The 21,456-nt window shown below is 40.1% G+C and overlaps 1 protein-coding gene across 7 annotated transcripts in view; it reads left to right on the top strand.

Moving 5' to 3' along the window:
* Nucleotides 1-21,456, top strand: part of NCALD (neurocalcin delta) — a 432,659-nt gene that overhangs the window by 347,481 nt on the left and 63,722 nt on the right. Inside the window, exon 1 of one of the 7 annotated variants that reach the window (XM_060127591.1) lies at nt 2,405-2,538. The exons of the other annotated variants lie outside the window; for them this stretch is intronic. The gene's annotated coding sequence lies outside the window, so the exon portion shown is untranslated. Of the gene's footprint in view, nt 1-2,404; nt 2,539-21,456 lie in introns of those variants that run through there. 7 annotated transcript variants of the gene reach the window in all.

Here is a 21,456-nt window from a genome sequence, read left to right as displayed (position 1 = left end):
ACCAATGATAACATGTGCTAAAAACTAAACTAAGATAAACATTAAAATTAGAAACAAATTAGTCACAGACAGCAAACCCCAAGTCTACCACCTCAGTTTTGCGATGATTCATTTTCTGTTCAGGTATTCCACAGATGCAGGGTACATCAAGCTGACTGTGGGGAGTTATTAATGTGCTGCTCCTGAGGCTGCACAGAGAAATTTCCCTTGCTCTTCTGTTTGCACAGCTCCTGGCCTTCAGCTTCGGTTTTGGCCCTGCTCTGTGTGTAGGTCACCCTCAGGCATCTTTCGGGAAGTCTGAGGTCTTCTGCCAGTGTTCAGTAGGTGTTCTGTAGGATTTGTTCCACATGTGGGTGTATTTTTGTTGTATTTGTGGGGAGGAAGGTGATCTCCACGTCTTACTCCTCCGCCATCTTGAAGATCCCCCTCTACTTAGTCTTAAAAATGATAGAAAATTCAAAATAAAAAGGTGTATTTGTTGAATTTTGAACTAATTTAAGGCCAGAATTTTAAGAACTGATAACTTCTTGTTTCAGAGGACATCACCTATTGGCAAACTGTGGTACTGCAGTTTCACTGCATAAAGAGGAAGAGATGATTAGGCAGCCATGGATTTGGAGTCAAAGAGATGGTAAAGCAGGCAGCTCAGAGAACATGGGGCCCTGCAAGTCTAGAAGGAAATGCTTTCTCTCCTCTCTTCCCATTCCCCTCATTGCTGTGATGTACATTTCTGACAGAAAACTAGAACTATAACTGGAACAAATTACAAATTTGTGAATTGTGACTGTTGCTGAAATCTACCACTGGTGTGACATCCTGACCCATTTAGATAGGCATTGGATTCAATGAGCCAATTGTCCTTGTGCTAAGAGGTAAATTCCTAGCTATCATTAATCTGAAATTAAAGGGGGGAGAGTTCATTATAGCATTACACTTTGATTTTACTTTTGCAGTGCTATAGCTAATAGCATCAGGAAAATAACTTTGCAAATAAAAATGTATCTTTTCTCCCAGATGGGGCTGGGACAGAAGTAAAGGAAGAGGAAGATGGAATAGGAAGATTCTATGGTCAGTTTGAACATTAGTCTTACTGTGCTAGAAGTAATTCCTGACTCTTAACTGAAGAAATTTCATTCTTTTGCAGTGACATAAATGTAGTCTGCTCAGCTGGTTTAGTTTCCATTTATATTTTGTAGCACCCCAGAGCTACTTTTTGTCTTTTTAAAGAAGCCAGCAGAAGCCAGCCAGAAGAAATCCTGATAACTTTAGCATGGGAAGGTTTTGAGAGCAATCTCTTCTCCCCGCCTTTTAACCTCTTTCCCCTTTGAATGGTATATGTTTCAATGGATGTATTTTTCAGAGTACCTTCCTCTGCATTTTATTTCATCTTATTTAATGGACTTCCTATTAATTAAGAGGGAGAATGAACTAGGAAATAAGCACTGTGTGGAGTTAGAAGTAAGGTAGGGTTGTCCTAAAGGAAATGAAGCTGAAGTTAGAAAATGTGCCGGACCTTCCTTTCATTCTGCTGTCCTAGGCTTTCACTGAAGTTTGTGTTTGGGGACACCCATTTACTCCATGCTGAGTCCCAAAGGGATGTGGACAAGAGCATTTAGAAGGGGAGGATTTGGCACCTCTATGGTGACCCCCAAAGTAAAAATCCAAAAAAGTTTAAAATGTAAAGTGTTTTAAAGTAGCACTGTTTTGAAACTGTTTTGGTCGTTCATCCTTGCATAGACATTTTACAATGCAGGGATCCTGAATTCATCTCACCTGATTCCCCATCCTAGTTGACGTGAGGCTCATTAGACTCTCATCTGACTCAGGGCCACCACGCCCCATGTTTCTTCTTTCTTTCCATTACTAGTCTGGTCTCAGTACATTGATGTGGATTCTTATATCATTTTAAAAATATCTTTTCTTCCAGCTCCCCTTGAGCTTCTGTTTTTATCCATTTACTTACAAATAGATTTAATTAGCTTAGAATACTATCCCCAGAATTTCTTAGTTCTTTCCTTCTGTTCTACAGAGAGAGACACAAACTTCATGCTGGTGACACTGAGACCAATGGGAACTTCGGAGGGGCATGCATTTTCTTGCCAGAAACTGTAAGGAACAGCCTTGAAGAGGAAAGTTGTAGGCACTCTTTAGTCACAACTTCAAGGGTTGAGGTTGCTGGGTAGCTGTCCGTGATGGTTGTGGGGTGTGTGCGTACACACACACACACACACACACACTCACATGCACTCACAAACACATACACATCACAGTGACAGATGACCTATTGAAATAATTTCAGAGCTGTTCTGTGGTTGCTACGACAACCAATGCTCTCTTGGCTTTCATCTGGCCATGTGACAGGGACTTTGACGTCAGCCGGAGGCAGAGTCTGTGGCTGAGTCCACACAGTCAAAGGCCTGTGAGAATCTGGTGGATGCTGGCCGCCGCTGCTGCTCTTAACGCTGCTGCCGCTGCTGCTTCTGCGTCCCAGGGGCTGCAGAGCATGGACTGTTAAATCTTGCACTTCTTCTGTGTGAGGTAATTAGTTTGCTTTATATACAGTAGTTAGATGTGTTTGTAGATCATTGTGGTTTGGCCCTCTCTCTTACCTCTTACAAGTTTGTCTTCATGAACAATTACTGTTGTACCAGGAGAAAAATGTGAAGCAGCTTCTAGTTGTTAATTTCGGGTGGAATCTCTGGCATTTGGTTAAATTTGGATTAGTGTTCTGTGAAGTAGGTTAAAATGTTAGCCGCCTTTCTTGTTCAACACTTGCTAACATGACATTATTTAGAGATACAGGTTTTGCGGCTTGAGCCAAATATTCCCCGTTGAATTCCAGGAATCCTCCCTTCAGTATTGTTTTCGGTTTAAAGACTCCAGCATAGCCTTGCAACATGTTGCTAACTTTGCTTTTTTTATATTTGCTACCATATTCTGAATCAGCCTGGAGTAGTTTGGTATTTGGTTTCTGTCTTGTTTGTAGCATTCATAATTAGCAACAATAGGCACGGCGGGAAAGAACATTATACTTTGAAACAAAAGTTGGGGTTCCTCTAGTAAATAAAGTATTCTGAAAATACCAGGGAAAACTGTCAAGAGCTTCCTGTTTAGAGGAAAATAATCTGGAATATGCCAAGGAAGTTGGGGTGGAACCTCTGACATGTGCTCATGCAGTTGCTTTTTGGTTCTCAGAGCAAAGTGCACATTTTCAGTATCTTCCTCTGAAAATTCAGCTGTGAAGAGAATAGCATTGGATGGTCTTCATTCACTAAGGAGGCATGTAAGCTATTTTTATATTTAAAAATTGAAATAATTACCTAGAGAAGAAAACAATAGCCCTAAAACTAAATTATCATTGGTAGATCTACTTTAATTCAAAGACAGATATAAATAGCCACTGAAAATCGCTCTAGATCTTGAATGAGTAATTTGATAACTGTGATTAATAAAGCTTTTAATCTCTATTCCTATAACAATATATACTACAAATGGGGGGTGTTGCATTGTTGTAGTTCCTTTCTTTCCCAAGTTTAGTAATTTTGAATTTTCCATCATTGCACACAAGTTGGATGGTTTTCGTAGCTTGTAATTCAACAAAAACCTCTGGTACTGAAGTTGATCGAGCCTAGATTTGTAAGCAGGTATCTAAATCTTACAAATTTAACTGGAAAAAAAGGCAAATTTTAGAGCAGCACATGTAATATACCTACTGTTTTGATGAATAGAAAAATAATGGTTTAACTATGTAAATGAAGAATACACATTTTATAGTATGTGAGTTACATATCAATTTTACAGTATGTGAGTTGTATATCAAGATAGCAAGAATCTATTATTCTTTTCTATATTCTTTATTAGTTTCTGAATTCTGATCACCTTTATTTTACTTAGAGATGAACATTTTGAACAGTATTTAGCTTCAATAATAAGTGAATAATTGTGAGTGCATAAATAATTTCTCAGTAGCTTTCAATGAGTGAATATTCATTTAACTTGCTGGCATTTGATATGTCTGTTTTTGGCCAGAGTCTCCATGGAGGATTTTCCAAAAAGTCTTAATGTGCTTACACTCGAGGCACATCTACTGAGGCGTTATCTCATTGTTTAATTTACCTCATAATTATAATAACTCAGAGGCCCTATTCCTAACACTCCTAGAAATATGTTAATTGATTTGCAGTATTTCAAGTGAGCATGAATAGGACCCATAGCCAGTAGCACTGTCATTTAAAAGCAGTCTTTGATGGGATGCTTTGATGTTTGCTTCTTTTACTCAAAATAAGGAATTTTCGTTATAGTTTTTCCAGGTAGTGAAGATTTTCTTGATGCTCTCTCTGTGTTTTAAAGTTATAAAATGATTGTATTCAGTGCCCTAATAAAACAGACTGGATTTCAGCAATACGAAATAAGTGAATATTTTAGTGTTGATCGGCAAAATGACAATGATAAAGTTTATCATTAGAAGAAAACAACCTATGCTATGATGGCAGAAATAGTTTAGAATCTACAGGTCTTTTCTTATGGAAAATTAGGGGAAAAAATGACTCTTATCAGAATCATCTATTTACAGCAATGAGACTGTGTTGATTTCAAGGTCAAGTTTGCTTCAACTTCAAAAGATACTAGCAAGGAATGATTTACTCTAGAAACCTGGATGTTGCATTATTAAATGCTTTATGTACAGTTTCAAGGGATTTTAATCTTTTGGGTGCCATGGACCTCTTTGGCAGGCTGGTGAAGCTTATAGGTTCTCCTTAGAATGATGATTTTAAATGCATGATAAAGTATGCAGGATGACAAAGGGAATTACTTTTATTGAAATACATTAACCAAATTTTTAAAATTGTGTGTGTTGTCAATAATTCACTATTAAATAAAACAAATTAGCAGCAGTTATAATTACTACCATAGTTATAATTTATAACTACCATAATTTTGAAGTAGTGATGAACATAAAAGGTATTTCGAGATGGCTACAGTGACTGTAATGTGATGTGAGAATATCTGTGATTTCTCTTGGCAACAAAACCGCAGGTACGGTGGTTTATGCTCTACATTTTAATCTAAATTTTACTTTGAGGTTAGTGAAACTAAAGATAGAATATTTTTCCCATCCAAGTTCCTGGATCCCATGAATTCTCTCCACCCCTGAGTTAAATGATATGTAAGCTTGTGATGCTAAAAGGTCTTGGAACTGCACTGGACAAAATCCACACCTCCATTTCCACATTCAGCTCTACCACATCTGATTTTATTCTCTGACGGTGTGAATTTCACAGTATTCTCTAATTTCTGTGTGAAAGGGGTGGTATCCACATTGCTACCAAATTGTAAATTTCTTTTGTTTTCCTCCTTAATCCATAAGCAGGCTTGTGTACTTGGACTGAGCTCATACCTAGTTAGATAGGGGTTAAGAGGAAAAACTTATAGTGTTAACGCAAGTTAAAACCGTGGACCATAAAAGTAAGACTATAGCTATTTACAAAGGGACCTTTATCCAGTCAAAGAAAATAAGCAAGTAGTACTTTCATGAAGAATGCAGGATGTTATATGAGATCGTAGCTGAAGAAATATTCTAGAAGGTACTTTGTGTGCTCACAACAATTGAAATGAGCATTAAAGAATTTATGTCACTTTTCAGTTTGATGTAAAGCACATACATGCATAAATTGATCACTTGTAATGTAAATTTCAGTTACTCTGGATAGAGCCTGCTGGTTCACCTGTCAGAGGTCCCTGGAACAGGAGACATTGATTCAAAATGAAATGAGGAATGGAGACACTTCCCAAGTAATCGGAACGCAAAATCTTATTTGACTTATTGGATATTCAAGAACAACACAGGAAATATTAATATTATTGTTTAGGGTGACTTATATAAGAATTGTCTCCTTTCCCATGTCACTCTTAACTTGCAGAAGATATTGCCTAATTTTCCTCTGCAGCTAACTAGGTGACTTTGCAGTTAGTTGGCTGATGTCGTGTATCGCTGCCTTTCCAGCTCTGCGCTTAGTCCTTACATCCTTTTATTACATCAGCACCATCACCCCAGCATAAGAAAATTGGAGCTATGACATTATGCACAAGCTGGTGTTTAAACTCTATCCAAATCCCTAACATTTGAAATGGAAGCTTAGCAGTTTTTCTTCATGTGTTCTCGGGGAATTACAAAAGAGGATCTTCCCAAACATTTCTTATTCTTTGGACTAGAAAAGGACACCTTCTTCGGGGGCTTTGAGTGTCTGTGGCACCTTGATAAAGAAACTTGGAAAAAGTCAAAAATCTCAGAATCCAGTTGGAAAGGAATGTGCCATTATTTTTCATGAAATCAAGTGTTATTTTAATGGTACCCTGTGATGGAAATCAACTAGAAATAGCATTCCAAAACGCAGTATTTTTTATTGTTTCCAGAAGTGATGCCGTAAAAGTTAGTGCTCATTAAGACTTCGATACAAAAATTATATGATAAATATTTAAATCCAACGGAGGCATCTACTCCAAACCAAAAACAGTCTGCTCTTTTTATTTCTGCAGTGAACTTTAGGGAGTTTTTGGACATATTTCTGTAAATGCCTTTAATTAGAGACATAGCATCCCTTTAAAACTTAGTTTACATTAATGTAAAACATAGTATACTTACATCACATGAAAGTTCTATATTTGATTTTCAAGAAAGAAATCTCTAGTCTGAAAGATAGTCTAGCTGCTGCCTGTCCTAAAAGGAGGATTGTCCATATTTTCTGATTTCTGAATTGCAATGAGTGCAGGAAAACCAAAGACTGCAAACTGCTTTCATGCCAAGATGAATTCTCTTATGGATGATTCTAGAATTGCTTTACTTTTATGAATTTAAACCCTATCCATGAGATAGAAGAGTGTTGTATTCTTTGGCTGACTGCTCTGCTGACTCCCACAGACTTACGGATGATTCATACAACTAAAACCACGACCAATTTTGTGACGACCATATTTACAACATCCTTGGAGATAAATTTAAAACTAGCATCCCACAACAGTTATCCGATCCTGCGCCTTCCCACGTTTTGCCATGGGTCAGGTGAAGCATTGGGTTGCATCACTCAATCAGCAAGCATTTTATCAAGGGGCTACTGCGTCCACAGTATCGTAGTAGGCATTTGGGGCTCCCCCCTCATGTGGTCTTTGAGGGATATGCCACTGGCTTAAAGAGCCCAAGTTACTTTATAGACTTCTGACTTCTGTTTGCTTGAGCTTTTATTCAAACATTCAGTCTTTCATGCATTCAATAAGTTTTGAGCACCTACTGTGTGCCAGACATTAGACTAGACACTAGGGATGCTATGGTGAACAAGACAGACAAGGTCTTACAGTCTAACTATATAGGGGACCTTCCCAGAGACCTAAGTGTAACAGCAACCAAGGTTTCTCCCTCACAGCTGTGCTGGTCAGCATAGTCAAAAAGAGAACCTTCTCTATAAGGGAAAAAAATCAAAACAAAAGAGACAAGCAGACAACCTGGGAACCATTAGGTTTTACACCAGAGTCAAACCTTAGAAGAGGCATTCCTCAGCTGGTGAACAGTCAGCCTAATTCGTGAGCAGTCTGTTCATATCAGTGTCAAGGATTCCAGATCAGTACACCCAGCCCTATTTCCAAAGGCTGCTTGTCCTCTCCTGTTCAGAAGATACAAGAGACAGGTAGGGACTGACCTAGAGAATAATTTTCTTTTATGCATATACCCTGCCTTATGCAAACAGCAAGAGCCATTTCATCTTATGAAAGGAATCCTTAAGTTAGTTGTGCTCAAGCATATCAATCCCATCTTCCCTGTACTCACCCAGTCAAGATAGGTTCACTGCTCTAATAAATAACCCCAAGTCCCAACGGCATAATACAGTACTGTTCCTTTTTCACTCAGCCACAAATCAGATTTGGGAGACAGGCTCTGCTCCATGCAGTAATCCAGGGATTCAGGCTCCTTCCATCTAGTTAAACTGATCTGGGGACAAATCCCATCTCTACCACTCGCAGGTGTCACTTTGGGCAAGTTACCAAAGTCACAGTTTTCTTACCTGGATAATATTAGTACCTACCGTATAGATTTTTAAGTCAGTTTACTTGGCATGGTAACTGACAGGTATTAGGTACTCAATAATGTGAACTGTTATCATTCATTTTCTACCCCTTGTCGTGCTGCCACCACCACTGTCCCCCCAGGAGCCAGGAAGTACCACTGCCAAAGTTGGAGGACGTGTATCCCTGGTGTCATGAGAACAGCTGACACTTAGAGAGCTAGATAGCCTTCTAAGCTTTTTTCAAAATAACTATTGTTTTTTCTTCACAACATCCCAATTTTATAAATGAGGAAACTAAGGAACAGAGAGCTTGAGCACATTGCCCAGCATCACACAAGTATATAACGGAGCTCTGGGGATTTGGCTCTAGAGTCACTATGCTGTATTACCTTTTAAGCTGGAATATTTTTTCTAGAAGTAATGTTATATGTTGTGGCAGACTGTACACTATTGTGGGACGCTATTTGTAAATTCCTCTCCAAAAATGGCCTTGTAATTCTATCTGCTCCCCCTTGCTCTTCTGGAATATTGCTACACTCCCTCAAGAGGTGGAGTCTGTTGCCTTCCCCTTGAACCCACATGAGCTTTGTGATTGGTCCAACTGATAGAGCACAGTGAGAACAACGCTAGATGACTTCCAAGGCTGGATTTGAAAAAGAATTCAATTTTTTTTTTCTCTCGGCTATTCTTTGTTTCTCTTACACATGACATTTGCCCTTGGAAACCAGCCACCATGAGGAAGCCCAGACCATATAGAGGCGCCATATGTAGGTTTCAGCCGACACCTCCAGCTGAGATCTCAGCCAGACAACCAGCATCAACTGCCAGAAATGTGAGTGGGCAAAGCCTTCTGAGGATCCCAGGCCCCAGCCCCAGGGCCCCCTTCCCCTTCCCGACACCACGCGAACCAGAGGTGGACTGCCCCTGCCGAGCCATGCCCTAAACTGCAGGTTCATGTGCAAAATAAAAATTGGGGTGGTTTTAAGTCCATAAATTTTAGAATTATTTCATAGGCAACCAGAGGAACTGGAATGTATGGGGTAATTAGAAATTACTAAAATACCTGTGTAAAGGACTAAACTGTAAGTACATGTAGATTAAATAGGTTTTGGGGATTTGGCATAAGTATCTAACCTAATTAAAATAATTTCTGGAGGAAAATATATTTCAGTTACCAGTTAAATTACAGATGGGCTTTGGGTACACATCCTGTTCATAAATTTGGAAGAGAGTCCCTACATAGTAATGCTATAGATGGTTCTAGGAGAAGATTTGGGCTACACTGTGATGGACTATGCATTAGTGAAATCTCCCTCGTTGCCTCCTCCTGGCTGGGACCCTCTCAACAGGAGAGTCCTGTGTAGACAGCAGTACTTGTGCCATTTTCCCTTGGTCACTGTTTAGTCTCTGTATCTGCTTTTGTCTCTCTCACACCTACTCTGTCTAATCTGCTGCCTGGTTTTCTATTGTTAGATCCTGCTGTCTCCTTGACACTCTCTTTTGGCCCATTTCCAATGCTTCCTAACCTATTTTTCTGCTCTAATGATTTATAGTAAAGCTAGGGAATTTCTCTTGGGCAGGTAAGATTTAGCCCATTCAGCAAAGTCTTTTTTTTCTTTTAGTAAAGCTGCCAAAATGGCAGCTGTCCCACTGGCTTGCGGCTCCATGTGTTGGTCAAACCTAGTATTTGAAATACTCAGAAATGTAGTCCTTAGGTCCTGACTCAAAGAAGCATCTCTGTTCTGCTGCAGAGAAATCAATACCCCTGACTTTCTTCTTGCTTAAACGTCACCCCATCCTGAGGGTCTTCCCACCTTCCCTTTAGAAGGCTAATCAGTTTGTTCACTTTTGATGTATTCATTCAACATGTATTAATTCCATATAATGGGCCCTGTTGTTGAGCACCTATGAAAAGATTTCCTTTGTGTCCAAGGACTAGTAAGGTTCCTCCAGTTGTCTCTCATTTGCTCACCACTAACACCAGGAAGATGTGGTCCAGTCACCTAGACCTTTCAATGACCAACACATGTCCCACCTCACCCAAGATGTCCCAGCTAAGTAGGATACTACGAGGGTAACATAGGACCAGCCAGTCTTTGAAAGGGTTACAGTCTAGTTGGGGAGGCCAGACAGCATATGCAGCTGAGGTCCAGAGCTTTGTCTTCCATGTTGGGTACAACTTCTTATAGTGCCTAGTGTAGCACTGGACACATAGTAACCACTTATTAAATCTCTGGTAGGTGATTAATGAATACATTAACTATAGAAAGGTGTATGGCATTGAGATGACTTCAGAGGGGAAGTGAGCTTTGAGTTGGGCTTCAGAGGATATAGAATATTTGGCATGAACAGGAGTGAAAGGATTGCCCACGAATAAGAAACATCATAAGTACATTCCTAGTAACAGAAATAGACACCCACCCATCTGAAATCAAGAAAATGCCTGGGAAAAAGCAAAATGTACAACATGTAAGGTGGGTCTGTGGAGGACCTAGAATTTATCAATTTAAAACAAACTGGGGACTTCCCTGGTGGCGCAGTGGTTAAGAATCCACCTGCCATTGCAGGGGACATGGGTTCGAGCCCTGGTCCAAGAAGATCCTACATGCCACAGAGCAGCTAAGCCCGTGCACCACAACTGCTGAGCCTGTACTCTAGAGCCTGAGAGCCACAACTACTGAGCCTGCATGCCGCCACTACTGAAGCCCTCGAACCTAGAGCCCGTGCTTTGCAGTGAGAAGCCCGCACACCTCAAGGAAGAGTAGCCCCTGCTCGCCACAACTAGAGAAAGCCCATGCACAGTGACGAAGACCCAATGCAGCAATAAATTAATTAATTAATTAAAGTCCCTGTTAAAAGTCCCCAAATAATTGGAAATTTCTTAGGTTTACACTGAGCAAAGTTTACACAAAGTTCCACGATGTAGAGATTTCAGACATACATGTGTTCAACCCACCTACTTAAACCATATTCAATGCAATTTTTATATAATCACTTAGCTTGCCACCTTGCTTGTCAAAGAGAAAGCCATGGAACCTGAGATTTTCTGGTCCCAGTAATATTCTCAAATAGTCCTATATTAGTCTTCTAAGAAACTTAAGTATAGAATCAATATATGTTTATGATAGAACATTCAGAAAATACAGAAGAATATAAAGAAAATAAACCTGACTTAATATTCTACTGCCTAAAATAGCCACTATTAATATTTTAAAATTAAAAAGCATTATATTTCAGTTTACTTTATATTTCATCTTACTTCACTTCAACAGAAGAAAAAGAACCCCGAAATGAACTCAAGCATTTGAACTTCAGATAACTGTTTCTTTAAAGCAGGAATTAATGATTTTTAACTAAATTAAATTGCCAATTAAAAATTGAAATTCACGGCTTCCCTGGTGGCGCAGTGGTTGAGAATCTGCCTGCCAATGAAGGGGACACGGGTTCGAGCCCTGGTCTGGGAAGATCCCACATGCCGCGGAGCAACTAGGCCCTTGAGCCACAACTACTGAGACTGCGCGTCTGGAGCATGTGCTCCGCAACAAGAGAGGCCGCGATAGTGAGAGGCCTGCGCATAGCGATGAAGAGTGGCCCCCACTTGCTGCAACTAGAGAAAGCCCTTGCACAGAAACGAAGACCCAACACAGCCAAAAATAAATAAATAAAAATAAAGGAATTCCCTAAAAAAAAAAAAATTGAAATTCAATCGAACAGTAAGAGATTGAGGAATCAATGTTTCTTAAAAACTAATTGTTTCTCAATGGGTATAGGTTTATATTTTCAGTTAGTAAATCTTAGTTTACAGTCTCATAAAGATCAGAAAAGATCAGAGATAATCAAAAATACCTTGGGGGAAATAAAAAGTTTTTAACCAGAGATCACCTTTAGGAATGGTCTCCTGGGGAAAATGTAGATTAAAAAGTTAATATGTAAGGAATATAGTTCCTTACATATTAAAGTCAAAACCACTTTCAAAAGCAAAACTAAATCATACAATAGGGAAAAGTTACTTTACCCAGTGGCCTAGAACTCACAGAGAATTTAGAGGAATTCACTATATTTATTGACCCTCTCCCTTGACCATAGAGGTTTAACTTTAATTACTTCAGACACCAGTGGGTTTTTTTAATGACATTTTATTTATTTGTTAACATCTTTATTGGAGTATAATTGCTTTACAATGGTGTGTTAGTAGCTGCTGTATAACAAAGTAAATAAGCTATATGTGTACGTATATCCCCATATCCCCTCCCTCTTGCGTTTCCCTCCCACCATCCCTACCCCACCCCTCTAGGTGGTCATAAAGCACTGAGCTGATCTCCCTGTGCTATGCAGCTGCTTCCCACTAGCTATCTGTTTTACATTTGGTAGTGTACATGTCCATGCCACTCTCTCACTTCGTCCCAGCTTACCCTTCCCCCTCCCCGTGTCCGCCCAACCATTCCCTACATCTGCGTCTTTATTCCTGTCCTGCACCAGGTTCATTAGAACCTTTTTTTTTTTTAGATTCCATGTACATGTGTTACCATATGGTATTTGTTTTTCGCTTTCTGACTTACTTCACTCTGTATGACAGACTCTAGGTCCATCCACCTCACTACAAGTAACTCAATTTTGTTTCTTTTTATGGCCAAGTAATATTCCATTGTATATATGTGCCACATATTCTTTATCATTCATCTTTTGATGGACACTTAGGTTGCTTCCATGTCCTGGCTATTGTAAATAGTGCTGCAGTGAACATTGTGGTACATGCCTCTTTTTGAATTATGGTTTTCTCAGGGTATATGCCCAGTAGTGGGATGGCTGGGTCATATCATGGTTCAATTTTTAGTTTTTTAAAGAACCTCCATACTGTTCTTCATAGTGGCTGTATCAATTTACATTCCCACCAACAGTGCAAGAGGGTTCTGTTTTCTCCACACCCTCTCCAGAATTCATTGTTTGTAGATTTTTTGATGATGGCCATTCTGACCGGTGTGAGGTGATATCTCATTGTAGCTTTCATTTGCATTTCTCTAATGATTAGTGATGTTGAGCAAACTTTCATGTGTTTGCTGGCAATCTGTATATCTCCTTTGGAGAAATGTCTATTTAGGTCTTCTGCCCATTTTTGGATTGGGTTGTTTGATTTTTTGATATTGAGCTGCAGGAGCTGCTTGTAAATTTTGGAGATTAATCCTTTGTCAGTTGCTTCATTTGCAAATATTTTCTCCCATCCTGAGGGTTGTCCTTTCGTCTTGTTTATGGTTTCCTTTGCTGTGCAAAAGCTTTGAAGTTTCATTAGGTCCCATTTGTTTATTTTTATTTCCATTTCTCTAGGAGGTGGGTCAAAAAGGATCTTGCTGTGATTTATGTTACAGAGTGTTCTGCCTATGTTTTCCTCTAAGAGTTTTATAGTGTCTGGCCTTACATTTAGGTCTTTAATCCATTTTGAGTTTATTTTTGGATATAGTGTTAGGAAGTGTTCTAATTTCATCTTTTACATGTAGCTGTCCAGTTTTCCCAGCACCACTTATTGAAGAGGCTGTCCTTTCTCCATTGTATATTCTTGCCTCCTTTATCAAAGATAAGGTGACCATATGTGTGTGGGTTTATCTCTCGGCTTTCTATCTGGTTCCATTGATCTATATTTCTGTTTTTGTGCCAGTACCATACTGTCTTGATTACTGTAGCTTTGTAATATAGTCTGAAGTCTGAGAGCCTGATTCCTCCAGCTCCGTTTTTCTTTCTCAAGATTGCTTTGGCTATTTGGGGTCTTCTGTGTTTCCCTACAAATTGTGAAATTTTTTGTTCTAATTCTGTGAAAAATGCCATTGGTAGCTTGACAGGGATTGCATTGACTCTGCAGATTGCTTTGGGTAGTATAGTCATTTTCACAATGTTGATTCTTCCAACCCAAGAGCATGGTATATCTCTCCATCTGATTGTATCATCTTTAATTTCTGTCATCAGTGTCTTAGAGTTTTCTGCATACAGGTCTTCTGTCTTCTTAGGTAGGTTTCTTCCTAGGTATTGTATTTTTTTTTGTTGCAATAGTAAATGGGAGTGTTTCCTTAATTTCTCTTTCAGATTTTTTGTCATTAGTGTATAGGAATGCAAGAGATTTCTGTGCATTAATTCTGTATCCTGCTACTTTACCAAATTCATTGATTAGCTCTAGTAGATTCCTGGTAGCATCTTTAGGATTCTCTATGTATAGTATCATGTCATCTGCAAACAGTGACAGCTTTACTTCTTCTTTTCCGATTTGGATTCCTTTTATTTCCTTTTCTTCTCTGATTGATGTGGCTAAAACTTCCAAAACTATGTTGAATAAGAGTGGTGAGAGTGGGCAACCTTGTCTTGTTCCTGATCTTAGTGGAAATGCTTTCAGTTTTTCACCACTGAGAATGATGTTGCCTGTGGGTTTGTCATATATGTCCTTCATTCTGTTGAGGTAAGTTCCCTCTATGCCTACTTTCTGGAGAGTGTTTATCATAAATGGGTGTTGAATTTTGTTGAAAGCTTTTTCTGCATCTATTGAGATTATCATATGGTTTTTATCCTTCAGTTTGTTAATACAGTGTATCACATTGATTGATTTGCATATATTGAAGAATCCTTGCATTCCTAGGATAAACCCCACTTGATCATGGTGTATGATTCTTTTAATGTGCTGCTGGATTCTGTTTGCTAGTGTTTTGTTGAGGATTTTTGCATGTATGTTCATCAGTGATATTGGCCTGTATTTTCTTTTTTTGTGACATCTTTGTCTGGTTTTGGTATCATGGTGATGGTGGCCTTGTAGAATGAGTTTGGGAGTGTTCCTCTCTCTGCTATATTTTGAAAGAGTTTGAGAAAGATAGGTGTTAGCTTTTCTCTAAATGTTTGATAGAATTTGCCTGTGAATCCATCTGGTCCTGGGTTTTTCTTTGTTGGGAAATTTTTAATCACAGTCTCGATTTCAGTGCTTGTGATTGGTCTGTTTATATTTTCTATTTCTTCCTGGTTCAGTCTCGGAAGGCTGTGCTTTTCTATGAATTTGTCCATTTCTTCCAGGTTGTCCATTTTATTGGCATCTAGTTGCTTGTAGTAGTCTCTCATGATCCTTTGTATTTCCACAGTGTCAGTTGTTACTTCTCCTTTTTCATTTCTAATTCTGTTGATTTGAGTCTTCTCCCTTTTTTTCCTGATGAGTCTGGCTAATGGTTTATCAATTTTGTTTATCTTCTCAAAAGACCAACTTTTAGTTTTATTGATCTTTGCTATTGTTTTCTTCATTTCTTTTTCATTGACTTCTGATTTGATCTTTATGATTTCTTTCCTTTTGCTAACTTTGGGGGTTTTTTTTGTTGGTGGTATCCTTCTTTCTCTAATTGCTTTAGGTGTAAGGTTAGGTTATTTATTTGAGATTTTTCTTGTTTCTTGAGGTAGGACTGTATTGCTATCAACTTCCCTCTTAGAACTGCTTTTGCTGCATCCCATAGGTTTTGGGTCATTGTGTTTTCATTGTCATTTGTTTAGATATTTTTTGTTTTCCTCTTTTTCTTCGGTGATCTCTTGTTTATTTAGTAGTAAATTGTTTAGCCTCCATGTGTTTGTGTTTTTTACAGTTTTTTTTCTGTGATTGATATCTAGTCTCAGCGTTGTAGTCAGAAAAGATACTTGATATGATTTCAATTTTCTCAGATTTACCAAGGCTTGATTTGTGACCCAAGTTATGATCTATCCTGGAGAATGTTCCATGTGCACTTGAGAAGAAAGTGTGTTCTGCTTTTTTTGGTTGGTATGTCCTATAAATATCAATTAAGTCCATCTTGTTTATGTATCATTTAAAGCTTGTGTTTCATTATTTATTTTCATTTTGGATGATCTGTGCATTGGTGAAAGTGGGGTGTTGAAGTCCCCTACTATGATTGTGTTACTGTCGATTTCCCCTTTTATGGCTGTTAGCGTTTGCCTTATGTATTGAGGTGCGCCTATGTTGGGTGCAAAAATATTTACAATTATCAGTGGTTTTTATATTCCATTAATTGTTTAAATACAAACTGAATTTTACCTTGCTTCATATTTAGACCATGATTGCCTTTTATGTATATTCATCTTTCTAGAGTGTCTAATTATCTTTTTCTTCTCTGGTTGACCTGGAGAAACTTGAGTCTTTAGTACATATGTGGCATGTCATGGTTTACTTCTTGATTCTTTTTGTTTTGTTTTGTTTTTCTGCCCGATTCTTAGGTATCCAGTTTAATCATCATAATCTTTTGCTCTGTTGAAGATGTTTTTCACCAAGCATTCTGTCCCACTATTGTAATTTGGAGTAAATATAAGCTGTTCCACTAGGATTTCTTTCCATCTGAACTGGATTATTTCCATTGTTTCCAGGTCTTCCTATTTCTTGGATTCTTTTTCAATTTTGCTAGAGTATATTTTTTAATTATTTTTTCAAAATGGCAGAAGAAGGGCTAAGTCCTTGTAGATCTTCATTTTGCCTTCATAGTTGAAAAACAGAGGTAAGATAGGTAAACTTGGAAGCTTAGTCTGCCATCTTAAAGTGAGATTGTACTACCATTCCGAGTGGCATGAGGCCGTGGCACATGTCTTACTCACCACAAGGCCATTTCTCTTTCTTTCATGGCCCTGCACAGCACTCCCAATGCTGGTTGACCATATGATCAACATGGATCATTTTTACAAAGAGAGCAGAGAGTGAGAGGATGGATCACATGAGCCAATTCCATCACCAGACCCATAATATCTGCCTCCAACAGGTACTGCCTCATCCTGCCGGACACCAGTCAGGCCCCACCTCCTCTAGGAAGCCTTGCTAACTTCCCCAGTACTCCTGCATAATACAAACCCCAATTATAACACCAGCCCCACAGCTCAATTTCCTACTTGTCTCTTCCACTAAACTCTAAGCTCCCTGAAGGTGAATGAGGTGCCTTATTTCAGGTCTGCGTCCTTGCTGCACTCCATAGGGGCTGGCATGCATTAAATGCCCAATACAGATCGATTAACCAAGCAACTGAATGCGTAAACAAGGGAATGAACAAGCTTTATGTTGACCTTGGAAACAGGTTTGTTGACCTTCCTTGTTGAAAATGAGGCCACTGACCTGCTCATTAGTCAGGAGAAGCTCTGGAAGGTTGTTTCAGGCAGAAAGAGCAGTATGGGGAAAGGCTCGAAGACAAACTGGGGCATGGCTTTTTGGGGGGAATGATGGACGTTGTTCCCAGAGGGCTGTAGATTTTTCGTTCATCCAAGTTCAATCTCTGATCTTTGCTGTGTCCTTTTGTTCTGAGTGGCAGTCTGATTAGAGGGTTCTTCAACTTTGCCAGTTCAGTGAATGTAGGTTTAATGTTTTGTTTTAGCAGAAATGCTGGTGCCTCAATTCCATAGGTGTCAATAAAGGCTCCTTCATGGTACTTTACAGTCATGACTTAAAACCTATATCAATGTTCTTTGCACGTTTATATTACAGGATCTGCTTACATTTGTATTAAGTATCATGAATTGTGTTGAGCCCTCACTTCACAGGAACAACATGAAACCCCAGATGGCTTAGAATGGAGCCTTTCCATCATCGTTGGGCTCCTGAAGCCTGCTGGGAATTGGTGAAGTGCAGAGCTGAAGTTACAGATCTCTGCCGTTCATGTGGTTTTCTGGCAGAACTTCCTCACTCAAATGCCTCTGATTCCAGTCGCCACTGGAAGTCCTCCCCAGAGGTCTGAGGGCCTCACCTCCTATGTCTGGTTACTTAATTAAAAACTACTAGTTGTCAGAAGCAAGTAGGCTCTTGATTCCTTGTTAGTTAACACGAGGCTTTCAATTTTGAGATGTGTTATTCTACCCACATAGCAGGAGCTCTGTACATATTTGTCAGCTGGGTGAAAGAATGAATGAAACATTCAAGAAGAGATGGGGTTTGCCTTTTCTGAAACTAGAGTTAAGGAGCACATTTGCTGGAAATTGTCCCCGGTAAGTGAAGGGAGCTGTTTTAGATTTCAGGCCACTTACTCTTTCCATTTCAGCCATTTTCTGTTCCATCAGGTATTGCACACATGATCCATCTCTTGTCTTTGGGGGATAATTCATTCCAGGATTTAGAATGTCACCAAAGACATCTCAGCAGGGTCCTTTTATTTGTCCATAACACAGGATTGTCTGGCGGATGTGCTGTTCCCCATGGCAGAGACCCTGACTCAAAGGGCACATGCATCACACACCAACTTCTCAGCATCGATCTGGGTTTGTTTTTAAGAGTAAAGCTGTGTGGCCCCTCAGCAGTCCGGTGTTAGATGTGAGGTGTATAAACCAGGGTGTTCCCAGTTGTCTGACTCAGTAGCTGCCTTGGCAACCATCAGTAAAACGCCAGGCCATGCTAGTAGGAAAACAGGTCTGGGAATGCTAACGGTGTAAAGTGACTGGCAAAAAGGGACACAATTTTTGGCAGCCCTTGGGTAATCAGGGCCGGAGACATCAGGAGAGAGATGACTGCATGAAGATCACACAGGAAGAGCAGCTCAGGTCTTCTCATTATTCAAAATTCCAGAGCTGGATCTGAGCTGCTGGGTCAGTGGAGAGGAACACCAGCCCAAACTGACCCCCAGGGGCTCTTGGCTGGAATCTTCCCAGGAGCCTGAGGGGAGAGGTGCAAGGGCTAAACACAGTCCCCCCAGCCACTGGGGTTAGAATCACAGCCCTGTGGTTGAGATGCAGATTCCTGAGTCTGAATTCAAAACTTTGGTACAGAATCTGGAGGGCTGGGACTTGGGGTCTTCCTCTTCACAAAACTTCCTAGGTGATTCTTAACTTCCACCAGCTAAACCTTGAGAGCCACCTGAACTTACTCATCCTCTCACTCTCCAAGGATCTCTTGCTGTGGACAGACTGCCCGACACCAGGAATTTCAGCCAAGCATGTGGCTGGTCAGTACATGACTTGAGGAGGCAAGTTCTGTGCCCTTGCATTTAACAAGTGATTCTAGAACATGGGCACTGCTTTAGGCCTTGAAGGCAATTCTTCCTTTCAGGGATTATTAAGTTGTGAAGTCATAATCTGCACCCTCAACCCAACAGGACCACCTAGTATCACTGAAAACTCCTTTGATGGCTGTATGCCACTGGTCACAGAGATCTGATACAAATAGGAAGTCATCAGCCCAGTGATGACTACCACAGCTAGAAAACAACTCCAAATTCCCTATTTGTGAGGAGCAACCTAAGGGTGGGGCTAATTCACAAAGTTCACAACAGGCCTTACAGATCCCTTAAGTAAGGTTGTCAAATTTAGCAAATAAGAATACAAGACACCCAGTTAAATTTGAACTTTCCAACATGGAGTAGTTTTCTTCAGTGTAAGTATATCCCATGAAGTATTTGGGACATACTTATGCTAAAACATTATTGGTTGTTTATATGAAATTCAGATTTAACTAAGCATCCTATATTTTATCTGGCAATCCTACCCCTAAGCTTATTTAGGGATACTTCCTAAAAGATTGAGGCTGTCAAATTTGGGTATCTGGTCACCATAAATTGATGAGAGTAGAGGGGCAGGGGGCTTGCCCTATTATCGTCACCTTCCTTAGCAAGCCTAGCACAGCACTCAGCTTATAATAGACACATGGCGTGAGGGGCGGGGTGTCAGTGTTAAATGGTTCTTATTCAAAGGAGACTAACCTTGGTGCTGGCCACTTAGGAGTGGTAGGAGGGGAGAGCCTGCCTAGCAGAACTGATGCGCTATGGTAGACTTCCTCACATCCCCAGCGGTGAGTGCCTCCACCCTGACTCACTGACCAAGCTCTCCATCAGTTATGAAATGAGCTGATGATTGGAAAGGGCTGAACATTGTATGTCTAAATATGTCTTTTTTCTCTTAGAGCTCTTTATAGCTTTATGGGAATAAACCTCACTTCAAATATCGTGAGTTACTGTAAAGGTTTTGTAAATTAAAGCACACTTCCCCACTGGATAACATGGTCCTTTCGGAGTTACATTTCCATTTTGAATTGATTTTTTTCTCCCAAGGGTAGTAAGTTAATGAACTATGCACAAGGGAGGTTCCTATTTCAAGAAAGCTTTCTAAAGTGGAACAACACTTTGGTTATGGCTTTCATTGTAGATCCCCCTTCTTTAAGTTGAGGCACACCTGTTTCCCGGAAACAGTTTGTCAGCACGACAGTATTGGCATTGTGGGAGTGTGCCAAAGAAGCTTCAAGATACTATGTTCTTTTCTTTTGATTTATTTTCAGATTGCTCTCCAGAGGAAAGATATTAATGGGAGGAGAGAGTAGCCCTCTGTAGGTAGTCAGGGGGTCCATGCTGCCTGCTTCATTGCAGTCCATTCTGGCTCTTTATTTACAGTTATTGGGCTATCTCGACAATATTTAAGAGGCAAATCACTCAAATTCCCTTGCTTGTCGTAGAAGCATTTTAACTTTGCCTAAGTAGGACCTTATGGCCATCTGAGTTAGTCATTTCTCATCACCCACCTTCGAGGCAAGTTAGCATTAACCCCTCATTGCTGGCTAAGAAAACCAAACTCCAAAGAAGTTGTTTCTGGCCCAAGAGCACGTGGTGATCAGAGTCAGACCCATGATTCTTAAACGTCTTCCCTCCTCTGAGTATGCACACTTGCCATCTTTCACCAGCTTCAGTGGGATGTACAAAGACCAAAATTTAGACACAGTGTTTCTATTTACATGGCTAACTATCTTTAAAAAAGGAGTACTCAGCTCTAGTCTCATATAAAATCACCGAGAGAGATAGAGATAGAGAGAGAGAGAGAGAGAGAGAGAGAGAGAGAGAGAGAGAGAGAGAGAGAGAAGCTTGTATGGTGCTCCTGTGCAGGGAGGATTGAGAATGCTGGTCCAGGCAAAGTGAGCAGGGGTTCGTGGGATGCTAAGTTCCAAACCTGACTCAACAGTCTCCCCACATAGGTGTCCACCATCCTACCATTACAGTATACATTTAGCCTGGGTTAAAGCATGTTGTTACCAGAAAGGAAACATTAGCGCAGGGTTAACTTTAATAGAAATACATCACTCTGACAGAGGGACAGGGAGAAGAGAGCAAACACAGGGTATGGAGTGCTGACCAGACTGGTGAGGGAGGGGTGGCACTGGGAACCCTGGGTTGTCCCAAGACCCCAACCCCATAGGAGTGCCATGCTCCTGGGCAGTGGTTCTGGAAGGTGAATAGGTAGACTTTGATAAGAGGTGGGGAATCAAGGTAGGCTTATTGGCTCGGAGCAGCATGTACTCTGAGGTCAGACTGCCTGGGTTCAAATCCTGGCTCCCTTAAGCTCTGTGACCTTGGGCAAATTATGGACCTCTCAAAGGATCAGTTTCCTAATTTGGAAAACAGAGGTAAAAATTGTAATTACCTCATCATTTGTTGGGGCAACGAAATGA

The sequence above is a fragment of the Lagenorhynchus albirostris genome, chromosome 17 (assembly GCF_949774975.1).
Source record: "Lagenorhynchus albirostris chromosome 17, mLagAlb1.1, whole genome shotgun sequence".
NCBI lineage: Eukaryota > Metazoa > Chordata > Mammalia > Artiodactyla > Delphinidae > Lagenorhynchus > Lagenorhynchus albirostris.
This window is presented reverse-complemented; position numbering and strand designations above follow the sequence as displayed.